This window comes from Cupressus sempervirens, chromosome 10 (assembly GCF_028749045.1).
Source record: "Cupressus sempervirens isolate cs-2001-9-10 chromosome 10, ASM2874904v1, whole genome shotgun sequence".
Classification (NCBI taxonomy): domain Eukaryota; kingdom Viridiplantae; phylum Streptophyta; class Pinopsida; order Cupressales; family Cupressaceae; genus Cupressus; species Cupressus sempervirens.
The window spans coordinates 224,800,557-224,807,549 of record NC_143127.1 but is presented as its reverse complement, the minus strand read 5'-3'; positions in this window follow the sequence as shown (position 1 = coordinate 224,807,549).

The window sequence follows — 6,993 nt, the reverse complement described above, 5'->3', positions numbered from 1 at the left end:
TTTGTTTATCTTGTTCATTTTTAGCCTTTCTTATTTTAAAAACCCAAATCAAACGTGAAAGATGGTGTTTTTCATACAAGTATAATTTTTAAGATCAAAACCAAAATGTGTGTCAACTCTTTAATGTAAAATAGTTCACGATCCTATATGTTGAGTACGTGATCTCATCGACTACACAAATCACAAAAAATACAACAAGTTAACATCGATCTCGCAAACGTACACACAATCCTATGGGTTTGTTAGAAAATAAGAAGCAATTATTAATTCCTACCTTTGGCAGGAACTAATGGAATCATGAGGTTCTATATTAGTTACATAATCTAAAAATTTCAAGATATACTAATGTTTGCAAAAGCAATATTATTTTGCCTGTTTTTTTGGAATTGGAAAATACAATTTTTTAAAAATTGTATTGGCTCATCATGAAAAAGGCAATGTAAAAATTCAATTTTCTTCAACAAAAATACAAATATTTTTTCTAGCACCTCTATTAATGAATGCATTAATTGCAACTTCATCTTTTCCACATTTGTGACAAGTGGATAAACTTTAAAAAAAATCTTTTTCTAATACCTCTATTAATGAATGCATTAATTGCAAATTTATCTTTTTCACATTTGTGACAAATGGATAAACTTTTAAAAACAATCATTTTTATCTTCCACCTCACAAATATGTCTAATCAATATTAATTATTCCTATCAATTTTCCTTACCAAGTCCAAATATAGACTTCAATGTTTTATATTTCTTATTTTAAATATATTTATTACTAGTTTTACATTGATGTTTATTTTTGTAATTTGTAAAATGTTATTCAAATATAGATATTTTGATCAAATATAGAGTTAAATATATTTCTTATTTTAAACACATTTATTATTTACGATAGTTTATGAAGAACTCATATGAATTTAATTGATAGAAATTTAGTTCATACATTATTATTTGTATTATTCATATACGACACAATTAAATAATAAATGATAATAAATATTACTTTCTTTTGAAATCTACAAATATTTATTAATTTATTTATAATTCAAAATTTTAACCATGTTATTAGACTTATCCAGTGATATAAAAAAATTCACTAATCTCATATTTTCAAGTAGTTGTACATTTTTCTTTAAATTTAACTATTTCATAGAAATTTAAAATATCACTCCACTAGTGAAAATATAGGTAAAAGTATCAAATTTATATTATTGAACTTAAGAATACAGTAAAAAAAAAAATATTGTTATCGTGAAAAGTAATTTTTTCCCCTCATGTCATTGGATTTAATCGTATCATTAATACCATTTAATGTTTTGATTAAGTAAAAATAGGTTTTAAAAGACCTGAACCCTTTACATCAGCAGAGTTCTAGAGAAAAACACAAGAGAAGAATAATGGAGAAAAGAGACCAAAAACAACAAGAAACAGACCTCAAAAAACAAACAAGAGGTCACACAAGGTAGAGCTAGAAAAGATAGCAAAAGTCCAGCAAACGAACAACAATCGACTAGCTAAGGAGTATTTATTAGGTTCACAGCCTAGTCCACCAGATTATGCATGGTTTCAGCAGCAGCCTTCACCTCGTCTTTCTTACTGGTTTCCTCAATCTTCTTCAAATGGGCCCGGGTCCATTTGCTTGGTCCTTGAGAATCAACCCCCAGAGGGGGATCCTAGCCCTTATCTGCCTCATTCTTCTTCAGGAAAGTAGTAACATTATCCACCAATTGTTTAAACTGCTTATCCATGTTACCCATCCTGGTTTCAATTTGGACACCTTCCCCTGAATGCTGCTAATATCCTTATCCATGACCCTTTGCTTAGCTTCCAACACATGGATCTTATGCATTAGGTTTTTCACTTCTTTAGCATTCCCTATGACCTCCAAAAGCCGATCAATGTGTTGTCCTAATGTTCTTTCCCCTCTAGCCATTTTGCTCAAATGATCCATTTCCTTGTTCAACAATAACATTTTATGCTTGAGGATACCAATCTCCTTCTGAATAGAGCTAGGGTTGCCGAAAATGAGCTTGTTGTCATTAATATCTTGATGAAATCTATTTGTCGACATCAATGTCATAATTTCCAGTTAAACAGAGAGGTTTACGCAGGACCAAATTTGCAGGTTATCTGTGACAAGTGGATTAACTTTTTTTAAAAACAATCATTTTTATCTTCCACCTCATAAATGAATGTCTAATCAATGTTAATTATCCCTATCTATTTTCCTTACCAAATTCAAATATAGAGTTAAATGTTTGATATTTCTTATTTTAAATATATTTATTATTAGTTATATATATATATATATATATATATATATATATATATATATATATATATATATATATATATCTGTGACAAGTGGATTAACTTTTAAAAAAATAATCATTTTTAGCTTCCACCTCACAAATGAATGTCTAATCGATGTTAATTATCCCTATCTATTTTCCTTGCCATATTCAAATATAGAGTTAAATGTTTGATATTTCTTATTTTAAATATATATATATATATATATATATATATATATATATATATATATATATATATATATATATAGTTAAGGCAAAAGCCTACAACACAATGGTAACTTGTGAGCCTCTCATGTGGGAGGTCTTGGGTTCGAATCTACCTTCGCTTAACATATAATAATAATTAATTTCAACAAATAATAATAATAAATCTAGGCTTCGGCCGTTTACCAATGAAATATATATATATATATATATATATATATATATATATATATATATATATATATCTTATTAGTTTTACATGATGTTTATTTTTGACAATTGTAAAATGTTATCTTTTGATAGTTTACACTATGCTTTACTAGCTACTATTTTACAATTTTGCTCAATTTTTTTTTTATACCATTAATACTACCCCTCAAACTTACTACATATTTTGGTACTTTGATTTAAGTTATCAACAAATTTTTTTAATTAAATATTTCAACTTATATTTGAATTGGTAGAAATGAGTAGTTCATTCACATAATATAATTTGTATTGTTATTTATATATTTCTTAAGATAACAAAATTATTAATATTTGTCCTTATAATAACATATCATTCTCTCTTTTAGCTCTCTCTTCATATAACATTATATCCCATGGGCCACAGGCATCCTTGATATCAACATTAGCTTAGTTGTATATATACAGAAAAATGTTATGAACGTTTCCATTTTAAAAGACACTTCAACATTTTCCATTAGTTCCTCACTAAACACAAAAAACTAATCTTGAGCCATAAGTTTCCATCAGTAAAACACAGAAGCGTTGACAAGATAAAGATCATTGCAAAAGCTACTTCAGTCAAACCATAAAAACATGACTTACGATCATGTTTGGTCATTAATGTGCAATCTTGTCAAGTCAACAAGAAAACCCACAAGCAAAAGCTTTTTTCATTCAAGTGATTAACAACATGCCTTATGTCTTACAAACTATGTATTTTTGCAAGATCAAACCACAATCTTGTCAATTACGTAGAAGGGGAAAAATATAGAGAGGGGGTTGCTATGAAGCAGGGAGGCCTCAAAAGGTGGAATTTTGATCCCACGGGTAGTAACCACAATCCTATTGGATGTCCAAGTAATCTTACCTATTCCTATTTTTTTAGTTGCGTTAAATTCAACTTTGTAAAAGGTGTTGCCCAAACCTATTTGTTAGCCTTCAATCCTACAAAAACTCAAAATCCCTTTGTAACACTTAAACACCATAAAATTTTAGATGAGGGGTTCATATTACAAGCTACAAATAAAGAAAAAATATGGAAAAATGACCAATGAGCTACGTGTCCCACTAAGCATGCCCAAATGTATGCAATAAAATGCATGTTTTAGGAATACAAAGCATGCTAAATATTCAACAAACATGCTATAAAAACACTTAAGATTATACCTACAGATGAGAGCCAAATAGCCAACAAAAAAACAACAAACTTCACTTCTACAAAAGATTTTAGTGTAGTAGATTTGTCCAAGTAGAGGGATGTGTGCTCAATAGTGCTTCAACCTTCAATAATTGAGTGGGGAATATGTCATTACAAGGTTACTTAGCTATGGATTTGGAGGAAAATTAGCATGATAAGAATACTAAGATGGTGGATGATCTGTGAAGGGAAAAGGGTTCAATTTATAGGTGAGGAGATGGTCAATATATGGTTAAGAAGCAAAGATGAGAAGTGAACACGATACATTTGAAGGTAGATAACATGGATTGTGATTTATCAAATCTATATCCTCGTGACACTTCCTAGAGAGGGGATTAGGGTTATGAGAAAATATGCCATAAAGACACATCTTATCTCAAATTCCCAAAGGCAAAGTGTTGATGAATGTGAGCATTTTGGGAAGTGTTTGAGGGGACAAGGATGTAAGAGATTGATGGAGTGTGTGAGATCATTTAAGGTTACATAAAAGCATGTGGTTGGGGATGAAAAAGGATGTGACAAAGGTTGACCTATGGTTTGGGTTAAGTTTCTTAATTCTCATGATTAAGATTGTGCAAATGTCTAAGGGGTGATTAGGTTTGGATCATGATTAGATAATTAGGAGGATGTGATGGGAGGAAAGATAATGAGTGGAGGGTTAAGTTTTATAATCAAAGGTAATTAGCTAATTAAGCAAGATTAGTATATGTGAATGGGTTGGGTTGTGCCTGAATCAAGGGCAAAGGTTTAGGCAAAGGGTTTGGTTAGATTAAATTTAGTAGTCATGCTCTCTAATTTATTAAATAAGAATTGTTTCATCAAAAAGGGAATTTGGGAATTAACTTTACATAGATTATGCATTTATTCAAATTAATAGAGAAATAGGGTTTCAATTGATTATTTGGCTATGGATTGCCACTCAGATAATTAAATTGATTGTAATTAAATAATTGAATTAATTAACTAGTAGGATGACATAAATTTTAATATTTAATTAATGACTTATGAGAGAACTAAATTAGTTTATGAAACTGTGTAATCAGATTTATTTGTAATTAATAAATAATTAAATATATAATATATATATTTTATGTTTAGTTTTAGATTAAAGATCTATATCGAATGTTAGGGATAGGGAATGAAAGAAGTACTTGGTCAGATCCATTCAATCCGCTTCTTCCCCACCCACTATAATAAAATTCCTCCACACCCTATTCTTCTATAGGAGGCTTTGGCTCAATTCCCCCACTCGAGTAGGAGATGATAATAGATAGATTCTCTCTTTCGATCTAGAATGATAATTGCAAATATTCACCGATCATAATATTTCTATGCAATTTAAAAAAAAAAAACACTTGGTAAATTTTTTAAGCTGACATAATAGATCCTGCAGCTCCATATGAAACACTTTTGACTTGGAGCTATGAACCAGTGAGGCCACAAATAGGGGGCCTAATCCCCTTATTACAAAGTCGATGCCTAAACCTAAGAGCCCATTACATCAATGAAGGCACAAGCTTGTGATCACAATAACCTAACAAGGGTTTGCACCTGAGTAGGGATAATAAAAGTACCACTTAACCAATACACTAAATGGTGAACCCCACTTGCCAAAATACATTATAATAAATTTAATGACAAATTATTTTCAAATTAATGCTAAATAAACTTTTTTAACGTGATTAATGATACCTACTTGACACATCCTCTAGATCCATGTGAAACACTTTTGACATGGAGCTATGCTACTTGATCCCCACACTTTACTTATTCAAACCCCTGAGCTTAACAACCCAACAAAGGCACCAAACTTCTTTTGTTCGAACCCCCATGCTTTAGAAGCCAACAAAGGCACCACACTTTGCTTGTTCAATCTAGTGAGCTGAACTAACTAGAGAAGGCACGAGACCTGCAAGCATAATAAACCAATAGGGGTTTGAATCTTAATGGTTGCTTCACCAAAAAGATGTTTAAACCATGACACTACATGTTCAAAGTCATTTTAAAGCCAAATTCTAAATTAATCGATATAAAAATGAAATGAAAATATTTCTTTTTGGAATGAATATTTGTATTCAAAATTTAATCATTTATTATGATTTTTTAATAATATTAAAAAGTATTAATGACTTTATTATTTAATTTTTAAATTATAATTTAATTTTTTATTGGTAATAATAGCTTTTGTATTAGTACTAGAAGCAAAAACTACATATATCCAATATATTTGAAGAGTTTCAAGCGCTACAATAAAAACTACCCATACCATATAGACTAAACATGCATTCGCCATCGAATATCACAAAAAAACTTCCAACCTACACCTTGATATGAAACTAATTTAAAAAAAAAAAACCCATATAGAGAAAATTGGGCCTAAGTAGAGAAATAGACACAAAAGACCACAGGAAGACCATTTACTAAAACCAACCTTGCATCTCCTCCTTCGACATATTGGGGATGAACATGTCACCTCACTTGTCTATTTTACCCTATTTCCCATAAATCTCCTTAGCCACTGGAAAACTTAAAGTACCCGAAGTTGTCATCAACTTGATTGAAGTGGGCTTCATTTTTTTGCTACCACTGCCATTCCAATTATCCTTACTCATCCTCAAATTCTTAAATGTACACCATAAGCCTCACCCATCCTTTGCATGCCCCTTCATTCTGATCTTGAATCGATTGAGAGGAACTCCACATAATCAACGATTGAAGCTTGTTTGCACTGCCACCAACCACCCTTAATGGGCCTCTCTCCACGTGTAAACCAATGGAAAGTTCTACTCAGTCTATAATGTCATCCACACCTTGGGTCCACTAAGGCTCCACAAACACCTGCATCACCTTCTTGGCATTCTCTCTTGTTCTAAGCATTAGAGCCCACACAAGAAACAAGGACATAATACCTATATTTGTTTAGGGTTGAATATTCAAGTGTTTAGGTATTCCTCCCAAAAAATGGTGCAAATGCAATCCCAAAACTTCAAATCATCAAAAGGAAAAATATCCCTTATTTGCTTTACTGAAATCACTCTACGAAACATAA